This window comes from Mirounga angustirostris, unplaced genomic scaffold, assembly GCF_029215605.1.
Source record: "Mirounga angustirostris isolate CCGP_5_RB_7025 unplaced genomic scaffold, mMirAng1.0.hap1 SCAF_16, whole genome shotgun sequence".
Classification (NCBI taxonomy): Eukaryota; Metazoa; Chordata; class Mammalia; order Carnivora; family Phocidae; genus Mirounga; species Mirounga angustirostris.
Genome location: NW_026991724.1, coordinates 48,733,314 through 48,757,242, shown reverse-complemented (window position 1 = coordinate 48,757,242; position 23,929 = coordinate 48,733,314). Strand labels below are relative to the sequence as shown.

Genomic DNA, 23,929 nt, shown 5'->3' with positions numbered 1-23,929 from the left:
GGAGGCTGGAATCGGTGTCTCTCCTGGGCTTGCTTTAGATTAAATAAATCCATTCCCGGGAAGTGGCTGGATGAGGAGCTCGAGGTGGGACAGACCCCTGTTCGTGCTCCTATGTTTATGACCTGTGTGGATCTGGGCAGTGACTTCGCTTCTGTGAGCCGCCATGGCTAATTTGTAAAAATGGGTGTAATCCCGTGTGCTTCCCCGGGGGAGCGTGAGAATGATGAAGATGAGGTCTGTAAACAGCCCTCGCTGGGAAGAGTGTTTAGTTATTGGTAACTGCTGTTATTGGCAGACGTTTTGTTTGCTTTCTGTTTTCTCCCACTTGTCTGTCTCCGAGGCAATACGTACCTTGCTGGATGCAGAATGCCAAGTACCAAAGCAAGATCTGGGGTTTCGACCCAGTGGATTAGAGATCTACAAGGTGAGGGGCGCCTGGGTGGCTCAGTCGGTTAAGTGTCTGCCTTCGGCTCAGGTCATGATCCCGGGGTCCTGGGATCGAGCCTCGCGTCGGGCTCCTTGCTCAGTGGAGAGCCTGCTTCTCTCTTTCCCTCTGTTGCTCCCCCTGCTTGTGTGCTTGCTCTCTCTCTGCCAAATAAATAAAAAATCTTAAAAAAAAAAAGATATCTACAAGGTGAGAGTGTACAGGTCCATCAGGTGTCATGACCATGGACTGAAACCCAGCTGGGGTTTGTGGGCCAACGGGCTTTTTTTCCTGACTTACTGGTTCATGTGAAAAATCTGGCTGTGCCACTTCAGTGAAAACACAATGAAATGTGGTTGTTAACCAACAGCCTGATAGGAGGTGCTCATGCATTTGTCGTTCAGTTAAAGACTATCTGGAATATTCCAATCCCCGCTTTAGAAAGAATAATCGGTTGGGGCGTCTGGGTGGCTCAGTTGGTTAAGCGACTGCCTTCGGCTCAGGTCATGATCCTGGAGTCCCTGGATCGAGTCCCGCATCGGGCTCCCTGCTCGGCAGGGAGTCTGCTTCTCCCTCTGACCCTCCCCCCTCTCATGTGTTCTCTCTCATTCTCTCTCTCTCTCTCAAATAAATAAATAAATAAATCTAAAAAAAAAAAAAAAAGAAAGAAAGAATAATCGGGGCACCTGGGTGGCTCAGTTGGTGGGGCATCTGCCTTAGGCTCAGGTCATGCTCCCAGGGTCCTGGGATCAGGCCCCACGTAGGGTTCCCTGCTCAGCAGGGAGCCTGCTTCTCCCTCTCTCTCTGTCTGCCGCTCCCCCTGCTTGTGCTCTCTCTCAAATAAATAGAAGAAAGAAAGAAGAAACTAAGAAAGAGAAAGAAAAAGAAAAAGGAAGAAAGAATAATCGTTGAGCCCTTGCAAAGCAATCTCTGTAGGACTCTTCCGATGATGATGATGGAGATGTCCTGTAGTCTGTGATGTGCAGTGTGGTAGCTAGGAGCACACGCTGAAAAGTGGTGAGAGGCACCCGGCTGGCTCGGTAGCGTAGAGCGTGTGACTCTTGATCTCGGGGTTGTGCGTTTGAGCCGCACGTTGAAGGTAGAGACTACTTAAAAAAATAATAATCAGATCTTTTTTAAAAAATATTTTATTTATTTATTTGACAGAGAGAGAAAGATAGTGAGAGCAGGAACCCAAGCAGGGGGAGTGGGAGAGGGAGAAGCAGGCTTCCCGCAGAGCAGGGAGCTGATGCAGGGCTCAATCCCAGGACCCTGGGATCATGACCTGAGCCGAAGACAGACGCTTAACAACTGAGCCACCCAGGCGCCCCATAATAATCAAATCTTAGAAGAAATAAAAGTGGTGTGAGACACCAAAGTTTTAATTTTAATTAATTTGAATTAAACAGCTACATATGGGTAGTGGCTACCATACTGGATAGCAAAGCTCTCGATGGACAGCCCAAGGTTCCTAATTCAGGATTCAGCATTGACATGAAGTCTCCCTGACTGTGCCGGACTGTTCTTGGGGACTAGTCTGGGCTTTTCAAAATCAGCATGGCCGTGGGCTGGCCCTTTAGTTTCTCTGAAACTCGGTTACCCAGTCTGTCAAGTGGGGGATAATGATGTCCCTTCTGCAGGATGTTGTGAAGTCAGACTAAAATTCTGTGCCAGCCCCACCTTTTCCTGGGTAAGTTACTTCACCTTTCTCCAGCCTCCGATGCATCAACTTTAAATTGGGAATTAAGATTACCTTCCTCCTAAGACTGTTGCAAGGATTAAGCAGTATCTGCAGAGTCTTTAGAACAGCACCCAGGGCGTGCTACGATCTCAGTATGTGTTTGTCCTTATTATAACGTACTTGCAAAAAGACTGGATAAAAATTGTAGGTCATGGAGTCAATTTAGTCTCCAGCAGTGTTTCTTCTGGGGTTTGTTGCTCTTGGAAGTTATTTTCCTGTGTTATATTAACAATTTATAAAACCATATTTGCTCTTCTCTTTTGAAGCAAAGTTATGTTTCGTTCGGTGACATTTTCAGATTCGGGGCACTTGGGAGGCTCAGTCGGTTAAGCATCTGCCTTCAGCTCAGGCCATGATCCCAGGGTCCTGGGATCGAGCCCCACGTGGGGCTCCCTGGTCAGTGGGGAGCTTGCTTCTGCCTCCACCCCTTCCCCCTGCTCATTCTCTCTCTTTTTCTTCGCTCTCTCTCTTGAAAAAATAAGTAAAATCTTTTTTTAAAAAAAGAAAAGAAAAATGCCAGATTCTGCAGAACTTAAGTGTTCCTTCGTTGAACTGGACATTAACTTAGAGATGTTTTCAGCACAGTGCTCACCAAAACAGAGGTTTGAGAGAGAAGAAGAGGGAGGAGAAGGAAGAAGAACGCGAAGAGCAGAAGAATCTAGTTCTGATGAAAAGCAACAGAGGCAAAATGACATCCTCTCATCCCTGCCTTTTCCCCCAAGGTCTTTGAGGCCTGTGTTTGTGCTTGAGAGATGGATTTCACCATCAGGCAGGGCTCACTGGGGACCCGGCCGGTGTGACAGGGGACACCATCATGCAGGGCCTGAACTGGCCCTGCTGGTTTCTCTCCTCCCCAGGTTTGTTTTCAACGAAGGGCTTATTTAATTTTAATTACATAAGTACTATGTGAAGACCTTTCTCACTGCGAAATTTTAAACAGCACAGAGAGAGCCAAGAGCCCTTTTGAGGGATGGGCAGTCAACCAGGGGTGGAGGTAGGAATTTGGAGGGCAGTGTGGAAATGTTTTTCAGTATGACAAATGCACATCACTTTGACTTGGCCATTTTCCTCCAGGGAATTTATACCACAGGCCTGGCCTCCTGTGGCTGGCAGGAGGTCTGCCCAAGAGATACCAATTCCAGTCGTGTTTATAATGGCAGAAAATGAGGAATAACCCAGACGTTCCTTAAGACGAGACTGGTTAAGCTCATCATGCTACATTCAGAGAGTTTGAGGTCTCTGGGCATTTAAAAAAAACAAACAAACAAAACGAGGCGGGTCCATATGTATTTTCTGGAGAGATCGCAAAGATAATATTATTAAGGAAAAAATAAAAATAAGATGCAGAACACTGTGCCACTTCTGTGTAAAAAAAAAAAAAAAGTGATCCAGGGGGCTTCTGGGCAGTGGAGCATCTCACTCTTGGTTTCGGCTTCAGATTGTCTCTCTCTCTCAAATACATAAAAAAAATCTTAAAAAAAAAATGATCCAGGTGTGAATGCTTGTATGGCCTAAAATATTTCAAAATACTGCAAGGCAGTCGGTACCCTTGCCTCTGGAAGGAGAATTGGGTGGCCATGGGATGGGGGTGAGGGGAGACTTTTTTATCTTTCCTGATGCATCCATTCTGTTCTTCCCGTGTGATCTTGGACAAGTCACAGGACTTCTCTGAGCCTCGATTTCCCCATTTGGAAAGGGAGGGTCATTACATGAGACACTGGGGTTCTCACTGTGGAGCTGGACACCAGATGGGCCATTGAAGAGAGGCCTTGCCACCCCAACCCTCCTGGGTCTGGGCCTTTCCCAGGGACTCACCCCCAACTTCCTGCTCCATCCCACCAGAGTCAGGAGCATCGCAGCCCACGGCCTGTGGCCAGATGCGCAGGGGATTTTCCTAAGGCCTTGGCAGTCTGTGGCAAGTGAAAGGCAATGATCCAATCCTTTCCCATACCTTTTCATGCCCACCCACACCCTCATGCCTGGAACCAGTGCGGGTTTCTTCGGGATTCTCCAGAATCATCCTCATCCTCTGCGGAGACCTCCAGTGAGTGTGGGAGGGGCCTCCACACGCGCTTGCTCACCCAGCCTCATATGGGGCCTGTGTAGGAGCCCATCTCGGCTCTGTGTGCAAGGAGCTCCATTGGCTGGGTCCACAGCCCAGCTTCTCCCCCAGTTTGTGACTTGGAGCAAGTCCCTTCATTTTCCCGTGCCTCAGTTTCTTCATCTATAAAACAGAAGCAGTACCTGCTTTATAGGGCTCTTGTGAAGACATAGTAATTAGCTAGTTTGTCTAGATCTGCACTCTGTAATACTGTAGCCACATGGGGCTGCTGAGCCCTTGAAATGTGGCTGGTCCGAATGGAGACGCGCTGGGTTTGGAGACTTAGCAGGAAAAATAAAAGAACGTAAAATACTTCGTTAGTAATGTCCATGCAGATCCCATTCTACAATGATAATATTTTGGAGATGTTGGGTTAATGTGATTAATCTCACCTGTTTGCTTTTTCTAATGTGGTTACTAGAAAATTTAGAAGGACACACGTGGCTTGCATTCTGTTTTTCTCGGATGGTGCTGGTGTAGACGTGCTGGGTGCACGAATTTTCGCTCCTATTACAAGCTGCACTAAAGAGCCCATTTTTTTTTTTTTTTAATTTATTTGACAGAGACACAGCGAGAGAGAGAGGGAACACAAGCAGGGGGAGTGGGAGAGGGAGAAGCAGGCTTCCTGCTGAGCAGGGAGCCCGACGCGGGGCTCGATCCTAGAACCCTGGGATCACGACCCGAGCTGAAGGCAGACGCCTAACGACTGAGCCACCCAGGAGCCCCCTAAAGAGCCCATTTTTGTTCCAATGGCTACCTGGTTGTTTTCCCAGATTTATTTAGGTATAATTGATGACCAAAACTTATATATATTTAAGCTGCATGAAATGATGATTTGAGACACATGTACGTTGTGCAATATACCACATTCCAGCTAATTAACACATCTGTCACCTCACCTAGTTAACCATTTTTTGTATGTGTGGTGAGAACACTTAAGATTTACTCTCCAGGGAGCCTGGGTGGCTCAGTTGGTTAAGCATCTGACTCTCAATTTCAGCTCAGGTCATGATCTCAGGGTCCTGGAATCAGCTCAGACTCAGCTTGGAGTCTGTCCCTCTCCCTCTGCTCCCCCCCGTCCCCCAACACTCATGCTCTCTCTCAAATAAATAAAATCTTTAAAAAAAATTTACTCTCTTTGTGGGGTGCCTGGGTGGCTCAGTTGGTTATGCATCTGAGTTTTGATTTCAGCTCAGGTCATGATCTCAGGGTCATAGGATTGAGCCCCCTGTGGGGCTCTGCACTCAGTTGCGAGTCTGCTTCTCTCCCTCTCCCTCTGCCCCTTCCCTTGAGTTTGTGCATTCTCTCTCTCTTTCTCTCTGTAAAATAAATAAATCTTAAAAAAAAAAAAAAAGATGTAGTCTCTTTGACAAACAAAAATTCTTAAATACAGAGAACAAACTGGTGGTTTCCAGAGGGGAGGTGGGTTGGGGATGGGTGAAATAGGAGATGGGGATGAAGGAGCGCACTTTTGGCCATGAGCACCAAGTGTGTATAGAAGTGTTGAATCACTGTATTGTACACCTGAAACTCATATAACACTCTATGTTAATTATACTTCAATTAAAAATAGAAAAAAGGGGCACCTGGCTCGCTTAGTCAGAAGAGCGTGTGATTTTTGATGTCAGGGTTGTGAATTTGAGCCCCACGTTGGGTGCAGAGATTAATTAAATAACTAAAACTTTAAAAAAAGGAAAGAAAAAAGGGATTTGCTCTCCTAGCAACTTTCAAGTATACAATACGTTTTTCACCATAGTCACCGTAATGCACATTATATCCCAGAACTTACTCATCTTATAACTGGAAGTTTGTACCGTTGGACCAACATCTCCCCATTTCACCTGATTGTTAGTCCGATTGTTTTTGTGTGTCAGCTGGTTTATAGAATAAGAAATTGGGACAGATTGCCAGCAGATACAGAATTCTATGTGATTCCTGAATGTCCCTCAGATCTTCACGTCTTCCATTTCTGCCCCACCCAAGTCCGACCTTCTTCATTTCTTGCCTGCTCCTTGTTGTTCTTGCTGCTTCCACGCTCATGTCCTGTGGTGGCCATTGCTCCTGGTCATCAGTGGTCAGTCTTCCTCTATTTCTGGGCCTGTGGGAGGATCACGCTTTCCCATGCCTTAAGAAATGCATGGCCATCTGACTTGCGGTGGCCAGAGAAGCGGTGAGAGGTGCTCCCAGGTGGAAGCATCTGAGCAGATGTGTGTGATTCTCCGTGTTCTCTGCTCTTGCCGACGTGCCCACCAACTTTTCCAGTGCTGGAGCTTTGGTCAGCCAGGGCCGTAGAATGAAGGTGATGTGGAACAGGGTCCTTACAGATCCATGACGCGTGTCGCATGAGCAAGGAATCAACCTTGTCTGTTTTGAGCTGCTGAATTCTGGGGGCTGTTTGTTACTGCAGCATAACTTAGCCAGTCCTGACTGACGTTCCCTTCCTGCTTCACCTGTTTGCACATCTGCTCACATCCTCCCACTGTTTGTAACCCTTTCATGACTCCCCAGTGCTGTCAGGATAAGGTCCACGTGCTTTGTGGCATGGGAGGCCATACCCACCCTTTCGCATCATGCTGATGGCTCCATGCTTACTTCAGCCTCTCCCCTTCTTGACATTCGTACTCCAGTTAAACTGGACCTGTGGTTCACTGTGAGCATCATGCTCTTCTGCTCACCTCCTGCCTTTCCATGTGCTGTTCCTTCTGCCCCGGATGCTTTTCTCTTGTCCTCCCCTCTCTCTACCTGGCTGACACCTAACTCCATCAAGACTCAACTCAGATGTCCTCTCCAGCAGGAAGCCCTCTCTGGCCTCCATCTGGATCAGGTGCCTTGTTTGGGGCTCCCACGGCCCCTGGGCTTCCCCCATAAATGTTCTAATCACTCTAGATGGTCTGATCGGAAGAACGAGTCTGTCTCTGCCCCTGGATTCTGAGTCCCCTGAGGGCAGGGCCAGCCAGTGTTTTTGGCACTGCTCAGCTCAGGGCCAGGCACGGAGGAGGGTTTCAGTCAACGTTTGTTGGTCAAGCAATAAATGAGCTCAGATGTTAAACAGATCTCAGGATGCGATGACAGGATTCCTGAGAAGTGGGAGCACGGGCTTTGCTGCTTTCTTCTCTTCATTTTTCTGCTGTTTTCTCAGGAGCCGAGGCTTGATAGTTGGCACAATTCATTCCTGAATGCTGCAGGAAAGGGGCTGTGGTTTCTGTGGAAAGTTCCAGAGAAATTCTTTGTTTCTTGGCTTCTCTAACCAGTTCCATCCAAATTTCTTTGCTGACTCAACACTCTCCCCAGCATTCTTTTTTTAAGTGGGTTTCCGGCCCAGCCTGGAGCCCAGTGCGGGCTTGAACTCATGACCCTGAGATCAAGACCTGAGCGAGATCAAGAGTCAGAAGCTTAACTGAGTCACCCTGGGGCCCCTCCCAAACACTTTTAATGAACATTTTCGAACATACGTTGGAATAATTTTACAGTGGACGCTTATGCATCCCTTACTTAGATTCTACAGTTAACGTTTTTGTTTTGTTTTGTTTTGTTTTTTTAAAGATTTTATTTATTTTTTAGAGAGCGAGCGAGAAAGAAACAGCATGAGGGGGGAGAGGGTCAGAGGGAGAAGCAGGCTCCCCGCTGAGCCGGGAGCCCGATGCGGGACTTGATCCCAGGACTCTGGGATCATGACCTGAGCTGAAGGCAGACGCTGAACCATCTGAGCCACCTAGGCGCCCCTACAGTTAACGTTTTTACTATGCTTGCTGAAACACATCCTCATCTTTCCATCCCTCTGTCTATCCGTCAGTCCTCCTTTCCAGCCCTGGGGAGCTGTGTCACCACTTGCCTCTGCTCCTGTGATGGTCTCTTTATTAAACTCGCCCCAGTCCCTCGATCTGAGTTTGCCGTTTCCAGCCGAGAAGCAGTGGCCTAGCGATGCAGCGGCCAGCGCGAACTGAGAACGGCCTACGTGTCTGACGCTCTCCCAAGGGCTTTGTAGGAAGCCATTTGTTTCATCCCCCTGACGACATTGTGTAGAACCAGAGGCCTGGACACGTGATGCCACTAGCTCAGAGTTGCAGGATCAGTGGCCCGCCCAGGATTTGAATCCAGCAAGCGTCTTACCTGGTAACTCTAAGAGCACCTGGGAGACGCTGGGGGGAATTTGAAACCAAGAGGTCGGGTTGGTGTTTTGAAAGCGCCCTCTGGCGGCTGCGAGGAGCATTGCCCGCCCCTGGCTTCCTTCTGCGGCTGGTGGGGGTGGGGCGGGGTGCGGGACACAACATTCAACTAAATCCTGCCGCAGGGACACTGACGGGTGGACTCTGCTGGGGTGCCGGTATGTTTTCTTGGAGGAGGTGACGTTGGAGCAGGGCTTTAAGCTTCCAGTAGCAAAGGCGCGAGAGAACCCGCCTTGTTCTGGGAAGAGGGTGCAGCTTTGCGTGGGAGGGAGTCATCAGATGAGGCTGTGGAAATAGGTCGTGGCCCATTTAGGAAAGAACCCTGGTCTTGGGATTTTTTTTTTTTAAAGATTTTATTTATTTATTTGAGAGAGAGAGAATGAGAGAGAGCACATGAGAGGGGGGAGGGTCAGAGGGAGAAGCAGACTCCCTGCCGAGCAGGGAGCCTGATGCGGGACTCGATCCAGGGACTCCAGGATCATGACCTGAGCCGAAGGCAGTCGCTTAACCAACTGAGCCACCCAGGTGCCCGGTCTTGGGATTTTTTTCTGTAACCCAGTTTGGAGCTTGGGAGCCAGCAAATTTCAAAGACAGAATTGGAGGGTCAGCTCTTTTTTTCTGCCAGTACAGAATTCTAAAAAGAGAGAGAGAGACCATTTCTGTTCATTCTAAAAGCTTTTATGGAGCCTCTTCCGTATATTAGGGATTGATCTGGGGCAGGGTCTGAGTCTGTTTTGTCCACCGTTGTACCCTCAGAGTCCAGAGTCATGGAAAGCCCCTAATGAAAGGAATGAATAAAACTAAAGATATTTGTGGGTGTCTGGGTGGCTCAGGAGGTTAGGGGTCCTGGGATCAAGCCTTGCATTGGGCTTCCTGCTCTGCGGGAGGCCTGTTTCTCCCTCTCCCACTCTCCCTGCTTGTGTTTCGTCTCTCGCTGTGTCTCTCTCTGTCAAATAAATAAATAAAATCTTAAAAAAAACCCACACATACAACAAAAAAACCTAAAGATATTTGCTAGGGCATGATGCAGGCAGGACTGAGGTGCTGGGAATGAGGTTGAGGTGCTTGGGGTTACAGGTAAATTTGGAGACAGAGGGGAGTAAAGTGAGAAATAGTAACTCTCTATAGCATTAGGTTAAAAAATTAGTCATCTGATTTTTATGGTCATTTCTTACGTTCTGGGGTTTTAGGATGGGGATCACACAGCAGAAATACCTGATTCTGGAATAAACCATGAAATCATTCATGTACGTTCTGGGACACACCTTTGGTGCCTTCTCAGATGGAGCCCTTGGGCGCCTCCTTCCTGCTGAGCCCAGCAGCGAAGGCCCGATGGTTGGTGAGTTACAAAGTCCTGACTTCAATCCTGAGCAGACGGGCTCAAGCCCTTAATCCTTTCTCTCTCTTGTTTAAATTACCTTTTACTAGAATTTCACGTTTCTCCTAAGCCGGTGCTTTTCCTTTTTCTTTCTTTCTTTTTTTTTCCCCAAGGGGTGTTATTGACTATGTAGGCATTCCTTTACACCGGGATACCTGGTCTGATGGCATCTTTGTGTCAGAGGCTCATCTCCAATCTGACAGTTATCAAAATTCAGAGCAACGTAAACTCCCAGTCACATAGTCCCCAGACCCGAAGACTCCCGGTTCCTAGAAATGTCATGTGTGTTATACAGAACTATGTGATCAAAAATTCTTTAAATCCTCCCCCCAAATGTGGGAGGAGGAGGCAGTGTGGGCAGGAGGACTCAGCCATGGAAGAAAAGGAGAGAGGCGAAGATGTCTTTTCACAAAGGAGGTGAATGAGGGAAATGAGACTATTACTAGAAACAGTGAGCTCTCAAAACACCGCAGCAGCCTCCCTTCTCACTCAGGGGAGAGGCCCGTGGCCTCACCGTGGCCCACAGGCCCCTTGGGGTCCAGCTCCCACTTCCTGTCTGCCTTCCACCTGCTTGCACGCTGCCCTCCTGTCCAGCCATGCCGGCCCCCTCAACGATCCATACCAACAGAGGCCTGTTCCCTCCTCAGGACCTTTGCACTTGCTGTTCCCTCTGCCTGGAATGCCCATCCCCCACCATCTGCAGTGTCACCTGCACTTTACAGTGTTTGCTGTGCGCTAAGGACAGTTCTAAGCAATTTATACACATTAACTCCATGAATCGCTTTCTTCATGAAGTCTTCCCAGGCGGTCCTAGTTGAACACCCCTCACCCCTGCACAACACACCCCTTGACACTTTTATCCTTCCCTACTTCATTTGTTTTTAACACTTTCCTACCATATTTTAACACTGGGGCTGCCGTATCGTATAGTTAGCTCTGCCCTGTCTATCGTCTGTCCTCCCTGCTCCCCACTAACATGTTAAGTTTGTCAGGGCAAAGATTGTGTCTGTCTCGATCACTGCTGTGTCCCCAGTATTGGGGACAGTGACTGGCATTCAGTCGGTGCTCTGTGTATATTCGTGGAACAGATGTATGGAGTTCTTGAGTTCGAAGTGCCATCCACGAATCATGTCATTTCATCCTCACATCCAATTCTGTGAAGTGGAAGGTCTTAGTATTGGACCCATTTTACAGATGGGGGAGTGGAGCTTCTGAGAGGTGAAGTCACCTTCCTGAGAATGCACAGCTTGCAGCAGGGGGCCATCTGGCTCTGGGACCAACTTGGTTGTTGTTTTTTTTTTTTTTAAGATTTTATTTATTTATTTGACAGAGAGAGACACAGCGAGAGAGGGAACACAAGCAGGGGGAGTGGGAGAGGGAGAAGCAGGCTCCCTGCCGAGCAGGGAGCCTGATGCGGGGCTCGATCCCAGGACCCTGAGATCATGACCCGAGCCAAAGGCAGACGCTTAACAACTGAGCCACCCAGGCACCCCCCAACTTGGTTTTTAACCATCTAGATGTTACTGCCCTTGTTGAGGGGACAGTGGAGGGGGTGGTATTTCAGCCACGGGGCAGCACCCACAAACGCTCAGGCGGGGCAGGCTGCATGGAGGGTGCCCCGGAAGTACCCAACCTCTCAGAGATGGGTGGAGGTTTGTCTGGCTCGCTCTTCCTCTCCCTGTCAATGGTTTCTGGGAGGAATTGCCATGAAACTCGAAATGAGTGTTTTAGGGAACAGATTGGGTTTTAGATTTCCTGCCAGGTTACAAAGGATGGGAGTGATTCCTCCCAGGAGGCTTGACTTCCAATTATTTTGGTATTTTTACAAAATTGAACTAAAATTCTCATAGCATAAAACTAGCCATTTTATTTATTTTTTTAAAGATATTTATTTATTTATTTGACAGAGAGAGACACAGCGAGAGAGGGAACACAAGCAGAGGGAGTGGGAGAGGGAGAAGCAGGCTTCCCGCAGAGCAGGGAGCCCGATGCGGGGCTCGATCCCAGGACCTGGAATCATGACCTGAGCCGAAGGCAGACGCTTAACGACTGAGCCACCCAGGCGCTTCTGGCTGCTATTTTAAATATTTTATTTTATTTTATTTTTTTAAGATTTTATTTATTTTTTGACAGAGAGTGAGAGTACACACAAGCGGGGGAGCGGCAGGCAGAGGGAGAGGGAGAAGCAGGCTTCTCCCAGAGCAGGGAGCCCGATGCGGGGTTTGATCCCAGGACCCCGGGATCATGACCTGAGCCAAAGGCAGACGCTTAATGACTGAGCCACCCAGGTGCCCCCAAACTAGCCATTTTATAGTGTATAATTCAGGGGCACCTGGGTGGCTCAGTCGGTTAGGCGTCTGCCTTTGGGTCAGGTCACGATCCTGGGGTCCTGGGATCGAGCCCCGCATCGGGCTCCCTGCTCAGTGGGGAGTCTGCTTCTCCCTCTCCCTCTGCCCTTCCCCCCACTCATGCTTTCTCTCTCTAATAAAATAAATAAAATCTTAAAAAAAATAAAGTGTACAATTCAGTAGCATTTTGTACATTCACTGTGTTGTGCGATCACCACCTCTCTCTTGTTCCAAAACGTTTTCATCACCCCAAAAGGACTTCATGTACCCATGAAGCAGTGACTGCCCATCTCTCCCTCCCACAGCCCCTGGTAACCACCAGTCTGCTTTCTGTGTGGGTCCTCTGTTCTGGGCATTTCATCAAAATGGGATCGAACAACATGTGACCTTTTGGTTCTGGCTTCTTTCACTTAGCACCACGTTTTCATCCACAGTGTGGCATGGATCAGTACTGCATTCCTTTTTACAACTATGTAATATTCCGCTGTATAGATATACCACACCTGGCTTATCGATTCCTCTGGTGATGGGCATCTGGGTTGTTTGGCGATATTTTTTTTTTTAAAGATTTTATTTATTTATTTGAGAGAGAGAGAGAGAGAGAGAGAGAGCGCACATGAGATGGGGGAGGGTCAGAGGGAGAAGCAGACTCCCTGCCGAGCAGGGAGCCTGATGCGGGACTCGATCCCGGGGCTCCAGGATCATGACCTGAGCCGAAGGCAGTCGCTTAACCAACTGAGCCACCCAGGCGCCCCAGCGATATTTTTTTTAATATCATAAATAATACACGGACTCAGTCTTGCTATAAGGATTCAAAGGATACCAACTCAGATAGAGTCAAAGGTGAGTTTCCTTGTCAAGATCCCTCCCCGCCCTCCCCCACCCCGACCCCTCCGCATGAACCTCTTTCTCCTTAGTTCCAGGAAGGGGCAATCATCCTGTGGGGATTTTCCTCTTAGGACCCCGGGAGAGGGAGACACTGCATTTTGTGGATAAAAGTGCCAACAGTAAAGCAAGGGCCGACACTTTCTGGATGCTCACCATGACCCAGGCGCTGTCCTGAGCGCTTTCCACATAGTAACACATTTAATTGTTGCAACGACAGCATGCACGGTCCTCGTTCCTCGTGATCCCATCACTGCCCGCCGCTCGGACACCACCTCCTGCCACCCTGCTCCCTGCCTTGTTCGCTCCCTTCTTCGTGCACGCGACCGCATGCCTGCCTCCTGGCTTTGACTGGCTGCACCCTCTCCAGCTGTGCCGAGCTCCCTCTCCCTCTTGTTCCTGCATCTCTGGCAGGTCACCCACTCCCAGGGCTTTCCCTGAGCACCCAGTCAAAAGCAGCCTCTCTTCTCCCTCACCCCCGGGTCCTCCATCCCTTCCCTCTGCTGGGCTGCTCTTCCCCGCTGTTCTCTCCACCTGACATTCTGTCTGAGATCTCCTTTATTTAAGCTGACTTCACAGGCGGCGGTTTGAGCAGCGTTGGCCCGCTGGGTCTCCTGGGGTTGGCTGTGTTGGCTCCCAGGTCTGCAGGGTGGCTGGGAGACTTGGTTTCCCTCCAAGTGTCTGCCGCTTTCCAGTGGGCTAGCCTGGGCTTGTCCTCGTGCAGGTGCAAAAGGACAAGTGGAAACGTGCAAGGCCCCTCAAATGAGACCCAGGCTTGCAACCGGCACTCTGTCACTTGCACCTCATTCCGTGGGCGAAAGCGAGGCACGCGGCCACGCCAGTCCTGTGACTACGGGAAGGACCGCGGCCGGCGGCGCAATCTCCATAGCTCCCATCAGCTCGGGGCTCTTGCCTTCTGCTCCTGGGCAGGGGAGGTGGGAGGCCTTTTGAGAGAGGACCCCGGGGAGCTCCCCTGCGGGGCTTCTCTGAAGGAAACCCTCAGGCTCAGAGTGGACAGGGTTTGTGTGGTGGAAGGGAACAGAACAGGAGAGGGTGGCTCAGCAGAACTGTTGCGTCTGCGTTTCTCATTTGGGTGTGGTTGTCTGCAGGAGGCTGGCCAGAAGCTTTGACGGCATCCACATTTGCAGGTTGATGAGCGAATACCTTGACATTATTTAATTGTAATTAGTCACTGCATTACCTGTTGTTGTTTTTTTAAGATTTTATTTATTTATTTATTTATTTATTTGACAGAGACACAGCGAGAGAGGGAACACAAGCAGGGGGAGTGGGAGAGGGAGAAGCAGGCTTCCCGCCGAGCAGGGAGCCCGATGCGGGGCTCGATCCCAGGACCCTGGGATCATGACCTGAGCCGAGGGCAGACGCTTAACGACTGAGCCACCCAGGCGCCCCTATTTATTTATTTATTTTTTAAGTCCTGTCTACACCCAACGTGGGGCTCAAACTCAAAACCCCAAGATCAAGAGTCACATGCTTTTCTGACTGAGCCTGCCAGGCGTCCCCCAGGGTTTTTAATCTAGATTAGTTAATTTTGATCTATCAAATATACATCAATCTAGGTTTTCCTTGATTTTTGTCTTTAGCTCAATGAAGAATTCGTTTGTAAGTAAAGGTGCAGGCAAGGGTTTTATGCATCCCAAGATCTTTTGTTTTTTGTTTGTTTGTTTCTTTTAATTCTTATGTTAATCCCCATACATTACATCATTAGTTCTAGATGAAGTGTTCCATGACTCATTGCTTGTGCATAACACCCAGTGCTCCATGCAGAATGTGCCCTCCTCAATACCCACCACCAGGCTAACCCATCCCCTCACCCCCCTCCCCTCTAGAACCCAGTTAGTTTTTCAGAGTCCATCATCTCTCATAGTTCGTCTGTTTTTTGTTTTTTTTTTAAGTCATCTCTACTCCCAACCAGGGGTGTAGACAACATGGGGCTTGGAACCACAACCCTGAGATCAAGAGTTTCATGCTCCACGACTGAGCCAGCCAGGCACACCCCCTCCTCCCAAGATCTTTCGAGTTAATTCCAACACCTCCCCTCCTAGCTCTTATGCAAGCTTCAGGCCTCGCAGACCTGTCTCCCCGCCTGGCTCTTGCACGTGACAAGAGGAGGCCGCTTAATTGTCACAGCCAGAACGATGATTATCTCCAGTTTACAAGTGAGAGAAATTTAGTGGTTTGCACAAGCCAGTTTCCCAGGACTTTTGCTGCTTATAAAAATAATTGGACCCAGATAGTTCTAGACCCTCCCCGGGAAAAGTGAGGCTGGCTGGGCTGTCACCAGCAGATTAGAGACAGCCGTCCTGGCACGGGGGCCTGTCTCTGCAGTACGCAGACGGGAGCAGTCATTCTTCCAGTAACTCTGGGTGTGGGTGGCTCCTGGTTCCTGGTGTCCTGGAGTGGCCTCCCTGTCCTCAGGGCTCACAGCCTTTTAGAGGCTCATGCCTGTAAAAACAGTGAAGCTTTTACAGCTGATCCGGCAAACCCAAACCCCGTCTTCCACCGTTGGAAGAGGTATTGTTTCTCATGGTGCCTTTGGAGTGTTCATCAATTTCCCTGTGTTTTACCAATCAGAACTCAGTTTTTCTGGTCCTTGGTCTAGGAACAGAGGGGGACAACCAGTACATCCTGGCCACTCAGAGGTGGTATTCTGGCCCAGAGCTAAGGACCGGGTTCAAGTGTTGGGCTTTTGCAATGTCGAAGTTACTCCTGACTCCCCCACCTCCACCGCCGTGCCCTCCACAGTGCCCCTAAGGGCTTCCCCAGCACTGGCCATCAGACCAGGAGCAAGTGTCCTGTCACCCAGTTTGGAGCTGGAAAGGACATGATCAGCCCCACACTCCGGCACCCTCAGCCTGGGCCCACCAACCTCCTGGGAAGGCTGCCCCCTTGTAGGGCCAGCCCAAGGATTAGAAAGTGCTGCCAGGGGCTCCTGGGTGGCTCAGTCGGTTAAGCGACTGCCTTCGGCTCGGGTCATGATCCTGGAGTCCCGGGATCGAGTCCCGCATCGGGCTCCCTGCTCGGCGGGGAGTCTGCTTCTCCCTCTGACCCTCCTCCCTCTCATGCTCTCTGTCTCTCATTCTCTCTCTCGCAAATAAATACAATCTTAAAAAAAAAAAAAAAGTGTTAAAAAAAGAAAAAGAAAGTGCTGCCAGACAGTCTCGAGGCCGCCGACCCCTTGCAGTTTGGGACCCGAGGGTTGCATGTGTCCCAGCTGTGAGGGGACAAGCTTGCCGCTCCCAGGCCACGTCCACTTGTGACTTTCTATGTCTCCTACTCCTATAGTAGAGCCACACTGCTTGGGTTCGAATCCTCGTTCTGCACGAGCAAGCATGCCTTGGTGTCTTATTTAGATGTCCCGTGCCTCGGTTTCCCCATCTGTACAATGGGGATAATAAAAGCCCTGACCTTAGAGTGTTGCTGTGAGGATGAGATCAGTTGACACATGGACGGTGCTTCAACCCCTCTGTGCTCGTAGACATCCCCAAATACTGACTGTTGATATTATACGTACTTACTGGGGGGGGGGGGGTGATCAGAGTCTTCCAGGAGCTCCTTCCTGCTGTGAGCACTGAGAAGGGCAGATTCAGGGCCCGAGGTGGCTGTGTAGGAAATGATGAGTGTATTTATTTATCTACTCTGCTGCTGACAGGCATTTGGGTCACTTCCAGTGTTTGGCAATGACAGATAGTGCTGCTAGGAACATTCTTGTCAAGGTCCTTGGGTGGACACACCTGTGCATTTCTGTCAAATATGTAGGCAGAAGTGGCAGTGCGGGGTCCAAGGGTGTGAATCGGGTTCAGCTAAGGTGGTTGTGTGTACTTACTGAATGTTGAACCATGAGATCGGGTGTCCTATCTGTTTATTTGTTTATTTTATTATTTATTTGAGAGTGAGCACAAGCAGGGGGAGGGGCAGAGGCAGAGGGAGAAGCAGCTTCCCCGCTGAGCAAGGAGCCCGATGTGGGGCTTGGTCCCAGGACCCTGAGATCATGGCCTGAGCCAAAGGCAGCTGCTTAACTGACTGAGCCCCCCAGGCGCCCCTGCCTGTCCTGTTTAAATAGATGAAGGAAATTAAGATGTACAACTGATGTGGGAAACAAAGAGAGAGGGAAATGTTGGTAAGATTAAATGTCCTTATAACCTGCAGCCCATTAACAAATACTTGAGGCAGGCAGAGTATAATGTTCCTCCCGGAAACTCCCAACTGTCTTAATGTTAATGCTTTGCTAGAGGGAAAAACCACCTTAGTTTGACAACAGCAAGGCTTCCAGGATCCTGTGAGTCTTCTTTAGCATATGAAAGTCCTTTTGGAACTTCCCTTTGTCTTTACCTCCCTCAACTCTGAAAGGTAGAATCAGTTGCTCCTCACAATGCTGAGGCAGCAGCTCTTTCTGCCCCTTGCTTTAATAAAACCACCTTTTTGTACCGAAGACATCTCAAGTCGTAAGAATTCTTTCTCGGCCATCGGCCCCGGACCCCAACACTACTCCAAAATCACGTCACAACGGCAGACACCCCCGCAAGTTGCCCAGACGCTGCGTGGAGTTGAGTGTGTGCGTTTCCAGTTGCTGCTGTACCAAGTGACCACAAGCTTAGCGGCTGAAACCAACACACACCTATTATCCGCCTATTATCCTATAGTTTCTGGAGGTCAGAAACCTGAAGTAGGTCTTACAGGGCTAACATCAAAGACCGTGTTTTGTCGGGGAGCCGGAACTCCTGTCCCCTTCAAGGTCCTTCTAGCTGGACTGAGAATCCAGTTGACATGAGACAGGTTAACAGGAGGAAATCATATTTCACAGGTGTACACACGGGGGATCCACACAGACAAGGAAATTCCAGACACTCAGGCAAAAAGAGGTCTATATGTCCTTCTGGATGGGGAAGTGGGTGGGTGGCTGGGACTTCAGAGGAAAGGAATACAGTTTACACAAAGATGAAAAACAAATGTTTGGTAAACAAATGTTTGCCGGGCCACTAGACACAAGGGGATAAAGGGAGGACTTTGATCAGAGTGGCCTTGCTAGGATCCCCGCTGTGCACCATGCCTAGTTCATATCATAATGTAGTTACCTATGGCGATGGCTCTCTTCCCAGGGCAGGTCTCCTATCTAAATTCTTTTAGATTGAGTTGGGGGGTGGTGGTTACAGAGCTTTTCCTGCATCTGCTGGGTTTCGATTGCTTTTTTTTTTTTAGATTGTATTTATTTGAAAGACAGCATGTGCGTGAGCAATGGGGAGGGGCAGAGGGAGAGGGAGAGAGAGAACCTTAAGCAGACTCTTCGCTCTCGGGAGTCCAGTGAGGGGCTCAGTCCCACGACCCTGAGATCATGACCTGAGCCGAAATCAAGAGTTGGATGCTCAACTGACTGAGCCACCCAGGAGCCCTTCGATTGCTTTTTTAACTCAAAAAGCCTTTATGCCAAATTGGTGCATCTTGGGGCGGCGCGCCGTTTGTCCCTACAGTTCTTACAGAGGCTCTAGGGGAGAATCCCCTCCTTGAGTTTTCCAGCTTCCAGAGGCTGCCTGCATTCCTTGGCTCCTAGCTAAGCTACTCTGACTTCTGCTTTTGTTCTCATTTCTGCTTCTGTGACTCCGATCCTCCTGCGTCTGTCCTTCTTGCCTGGTGTAATCCAGGATAACCTCCCCATCTCAGGGTACTCATGAGGTCACTACAAGGTCACTTTTGCCAGGTAAGGTAACATATTCACAGGCCCGGGGGACGAGGCTGTAGAAATCTTTGGGGGAGGGGACCATTATTCTGCCTCCCCACATTGAGGTACAGAGCTCTGAAAGCTACAGAAAGACTGGCGAAACCCTTTGGGCCGTCAGGTTCTAGAAAAGAACATAGAAGGTTCTAGAAAAGAACATAGGTTCTAGAAAAGAACATAGAAGCCAGAACAGGCTCTTTTCATCTCCAGCTCATCAGCTTTCTAATACCTGCTTGGCCCCCAGAAGAAGTGAGGTGCCAGGTGTTCCTCTTGCAGTTACTGACATTTCCTCTCTTAATACTAACTCAGATAATGACATTGAGCTCTTCTTCTCTGACAGGTGATGTTCTGAGAGTTTCCTAAGGGTGAACTCATTTCACGCTAACAACAACAGCACCACCACCACCAACAACCACATCACAAGGTATGTACTATTATTATTTCCACTGTACAGATGTGGAAACTGAGGCATAGAGAAGTTAAGGAACAGTCCCAAGGTCACACAGCTAGGAAATGGCAGAACTGGGATTCAAGTCTTTGCCTTAAAAGGGCTACACTCTTCTGTAGTGAGGCCGGCGTCATTACACAGTATTTTTAGTCTGGGGCTCAGGCTGTCCAGAGTGCCCAGGAGCACACAACCCTCTGCTTCCTGGGACATTTCCTGAGTTTTCCCAGAGGACTGGGGAAGACTTGAGAGAGGGGAGAGAGCCACCTTGTGGCGAGAGGGGGAAACTGAGAACCTGGCCCCATTCTCCATGTGTACATTCCACTGGCCACCAGCCCTGCATTCTGGTATTGCAGGTCTTGAAAGTACTGACACACGTTATTTATTCTATTTTATTTAAAATCTTTAAGGATTTTAACTTTTTTATTGGGGTATAACTTAGAGCACAAAACTTAGGTGTACAGCTCAATGAATTTGTATATATGCATATATATCTATGAACTTATACACGTGAATGTATATGTAACAACCACCTCGGTCAAGATATAGAATATTCTAACGTTCTAGAAGGTTCCCATGTGCCCCCTTCAGTCAGCACCATCCAGAGCTAACCACTTTCTGATTTCTCTCACCGCAAGTTAGGTTTGCCCGTTCCTGATATTTATATAAAAGGAATCGTACAATTATATATTCTTCTGTCATTGGCTTCTTTCACTCAGCATTATGTCGTGAGAGTCCACCATATTGTTGCATGCGGCAGGATTGTTACTTTTAAACATCCCTGTAAAGCATTTCATTTTGTGACTATGCCACATTTATTTCCCAAGTCTATTGTTGGTGGACAGTTGGGCTATTTCTAGTTTTGAGCTTTTATGAATAGAGCTGCCAGGAGCATTCTTGTATGTGGATATATGCAATCACTTTTCTTGGGTAAATATCCAGTTGTGGAATTGGTAGGTCATAAGGCATACATAGATAGAGTCCTAGCAGGTACTACCAAACAGTTTTTCCAAAGTGCGTACTGGTATTTTTGATTCCATGATATGATTATTTTCAGTATTTTTAAAAAGTCAGAAATTGGAGTCATTTGTCTGAGACACACAGAAAATCAAACACTGCATTGAAAGTTTGTCCTGAACAAAGTTTGCTCATTTCCATTTCCTTCCCTTGTTTGTAAAGCTGCCAAAGTAACATTGTTTTTGCATTTCTTGGGTTCCTAGGAAGAGAAATTGAACATTATTTCCAGTCTCCCAGCACACTGGGATGATTTACCGGTAATGCCATTGTCTAAGGGCCTGGATCCATTGGCGACCCTCACCCCAGAAGCACCGTTCACAGATGCTGCCCCGCAGTGCATCATTTACATAGACTGCTGTGCTAGGACCCTACTTCTCTTCCCTTAGGATAATTAAAAAAAAAAAAAAATCAAGATTTTCTTTCCTAATTATCCCATTTGGACCTAACACCTAAGTTTGAACCCTGGAGGAATAGTGCGGTGGCGGAGGGCACTGTATGGAAAACACTAGTGACCAAAGTCATAGAATGAATAGTTACTGGGCACCTGTTCTGTTCCAGGCACTGTTTCAGTCACTGGGTCTATAGGAGGGAACAGAACAGACAGAAATCCCTGCTTTTGTGGGACTTATTTTTCTAAGGAGGGAGACAAGACTATAAACAAGTATGACATATGATGGTGGTAAGTACAGGAGAGAAAAAAGGTGGGGAAAAGGGAATGCCTGGGTGGGGAGGGGATGGCAGCAGTTGTAATAGGGGCAGTCAGAGAAGGTTTCATTGAGAAGGGGACTTTTGTGTAAAGACCTGAAAGAGGTGGCACCCTAGATCAGAAGGAACGGTAAATGCAAATGTCCTGAGGTGGGAGCGTGCCTGGTGCATTGGTGAAACCAGAAGGAGGCCAGTGTGACTGGACTGACCCAAAGGATGTGTTGTAGGAGATGAGGTCAGAGAGATCAAGGAGTGGGACAGAGAGTGCAGGACCTTGTAGACCTTTGTAAGAACTTTGACTTTGACTCTGAGTGCGATGGAGAGCCATTGCAAGGTTTTGAGAAGAGCTTTTAGACTTATTTTTGAAAAGAATCACTCTGGCTGCTGTGTTGAGAATAGAATGGGGATCAGGGAGGGCAAAGGCTGAAGCATTGAACCGTTGGCTATTGCAGGAATCAAGGTGGGAACGGTGGTGTTTGGACAGGGAAGTGGCAGTGGAGGTAATGAGAAATGGTCAGATTCTAGAGGAATTTTGAATATAGGTAGGATATGCTAATGGATTGGATATAGCACAAGAGAGGAAGAGAGGATGATTAAGCATAACTCCAATGTTGTGGTCTGAGTAGCACACTTAAAAAAAAAACACCTTTTATTATGGGCAATTTCAAACATGTACATAAGTAGACAAAAATCGTGTAGGAAACCCCAGGTAGCTACCAACCTACCAACAAGCTTCAAAAATTATCACCTTATGGTCAATTTCATTTTTTCTATGCCCCACCCATTCTCTGTCCCCTACTATATTGAAGCAAATCTCAGTCTTACTTGCATTTTATATGTAAATCCATCAGGGGGCGCCTGGGTGGCTCAGTTGGTTCAGCATCTGCCTTCTGCTCAGGTCATCATCTGGGCGGGGGAGGGGGTCCTGGGATCTACCTGGGTGGGGCTCCCTGCTCAGCGGGGAGTCTGCTTCTCCCTCTCTCCCTGCCTCTCCCCTCTCCCCCTGCTCGTTTCTCTTTCTCAAATAAATAAGTAAAATCTTCTAAAATATGTAAATCCTTCAGTATATTTCTTCAAGGAGATAAGCCTCCCCTTTTCTTACTAAACACGACACAAAAAAATTTGTTATACCTGTTAATAGTTGACTCTCTAACAGAGACCACCAAAATCTCAGCGGTACCACAAAAGGGAAAATCAAGGAAGGCTGTTTGAGGCAGGCTCTTCATACCAAGAAACTGGCCAGGATTAGGCAAGGATTGTGATACAATGGTTTAGGATTGGTGAACACAACAAAGTGAGGGTCTTGAAACAGTCTTGATAAGCAAGCTGTTGTCTGATAAGTGAGCTTTTACAGATTTTTCTTCTAGGCAAGACTTTCTTGGAACAAACCATCGCCACGTTGAAATACATGGTTTCAGTTCTTGTGTTAGATAGAATTTAAAATACCTATTACGGTTAAATAGCCAGTCGATTAATAGATTTCCTTTCTTGTCTCATAAAAATATTTTTCCTGGTTTTCCAAGTGAGGTCCATACATTGCATTTGATTTTGTGTTTTTAAGTCTCTTTTAAGTTATAGCTTCACCTCTTTTTTTTTTTTCTTCTCTAAACATAATTTTTAACAAAGCCAGGTCATACAGAGTTCCCACAGCCTGGATTTTGCTGATTGTATACATGTGGTGTCATTTAACATGTTCCTTTGCCCCATGAGTTCCCTTTAATTTGGTAGTTAGAACTGCTGATCTAAGTTAAAAAAAAAAAAAAACATGGCAAACAGTGGGAAGATGGAAGAATTGGAAGCACCAGGAATCTGTCTCTCCATCTAGACTACAGTTGCTTTGGCAGAATCTGTCTGATACAACTATTTTGGAACTCTGGAGTCTGTTGAAAGCTTTCAGTTTCCAGTGGAAGGCTTGGATGGTAAATTGTAGTTAATTTGGGTTCTTTTTCTTTTTAAAGATTTTATTTATTCATTTGAGACACAGAGATACAGAAAGAGAGAGCATGAGCAGGGGGAGAGGCAGACAGAGAGGGAGAAGCAGGCTCCCTGCTGAGCCAGGAGCCTCATGTGGGGCTTGATCCCAGGACCCTGGGATCATGACCTGAGCTGAAGGCAGACACTTAGCCAACTGAGCCACCCAGGTGCCCCTGATTTGGGTTTTTAACATAGTAGCAGCTACCCATCCACCACCCCCAGCCACATGACAGGGTGTCATGCATGTGTTCCAGGAGCAACTTGCATGCAGCTGTGGGAGCCCATGTGGGCAATAAGGACTCTGTTCTCCAGATACTGGGGATCTGTGCTCTGATTGCTGATTACTGCTTCTGATCACAGAGGTGCAGACAAAGAGGTGGGCAGTCATGGTTATTGCACCTCCCTCTTTGTCGCAAGCCCCTTTCTCTCCAGCTTAAGTGACTTCCAGGGGATGTGAAGGGCTAGCACCTTTTCTCCTTCCTTCACTTTTGCTTTTTCCCCTTTCAGAGCTAGACATTAAAGACTAGGATATTCAAAAAATAACTACATATACGGGGAATATTAGAGAGTGACTGCGCATGCCCAAGGAAAGCCTCAGGAAAGACCTAAGAAGACCTTAAGTTTGGGGCACCTAGGTGGCTCAGTCAGTTAAACATCCAACTCTTGATCTGAGCTCAGGTCTTGATCTCAGGATCATGAGTTCAAGCCCCTCATTGGGCTCCATGCTCGGTGTGGAGCCTACTTAAAAAAGAAGAAGGAGAAGACTTTAAGTTTATACCTCAGGCTGATCCTCAGCACCACAGAGATAGTCTACAACAATAAAAATAACAATAATGATGATAAATAAAAACAATAAAATCAATGAACCCTCAGAAAGGGATGATCTGATGTCCAGAGTTACCACATTATTAGATTCAAATGTTGAACAAAAGAATCACAAAGCATACAAAGAAACAGGAAAATGTGGCATTCAAAGAAGAAAAAAAAAAACCAACAGAAACTGTCTTCAAA

At 47.9% G+C, this 23,929-nt stretch overlaps 1 long non-coding RNA gene across 1 annotated transcript; it reads left to right on the top strand.

The window, feature by feature from the left end:
• The first annotated feature begins 9,627 nt into the window (after positions 1-9,627).
• LOC129046308 (uncharacterized) lies at positions 9,628-21,931 on the top strand. The gene is made up of 3 exons (XR_010408046.1): positions 9,628-9,771; positions 19,118-19,201; positions 20,443-21,931. It is a non-coding gene; the product is annotated as an uncharacterized LOC129046308 (long non-coding RNA).
• The last annotated feature ends 1,998 nt before the right edge of the window (positions 21,932-23,929 follow it).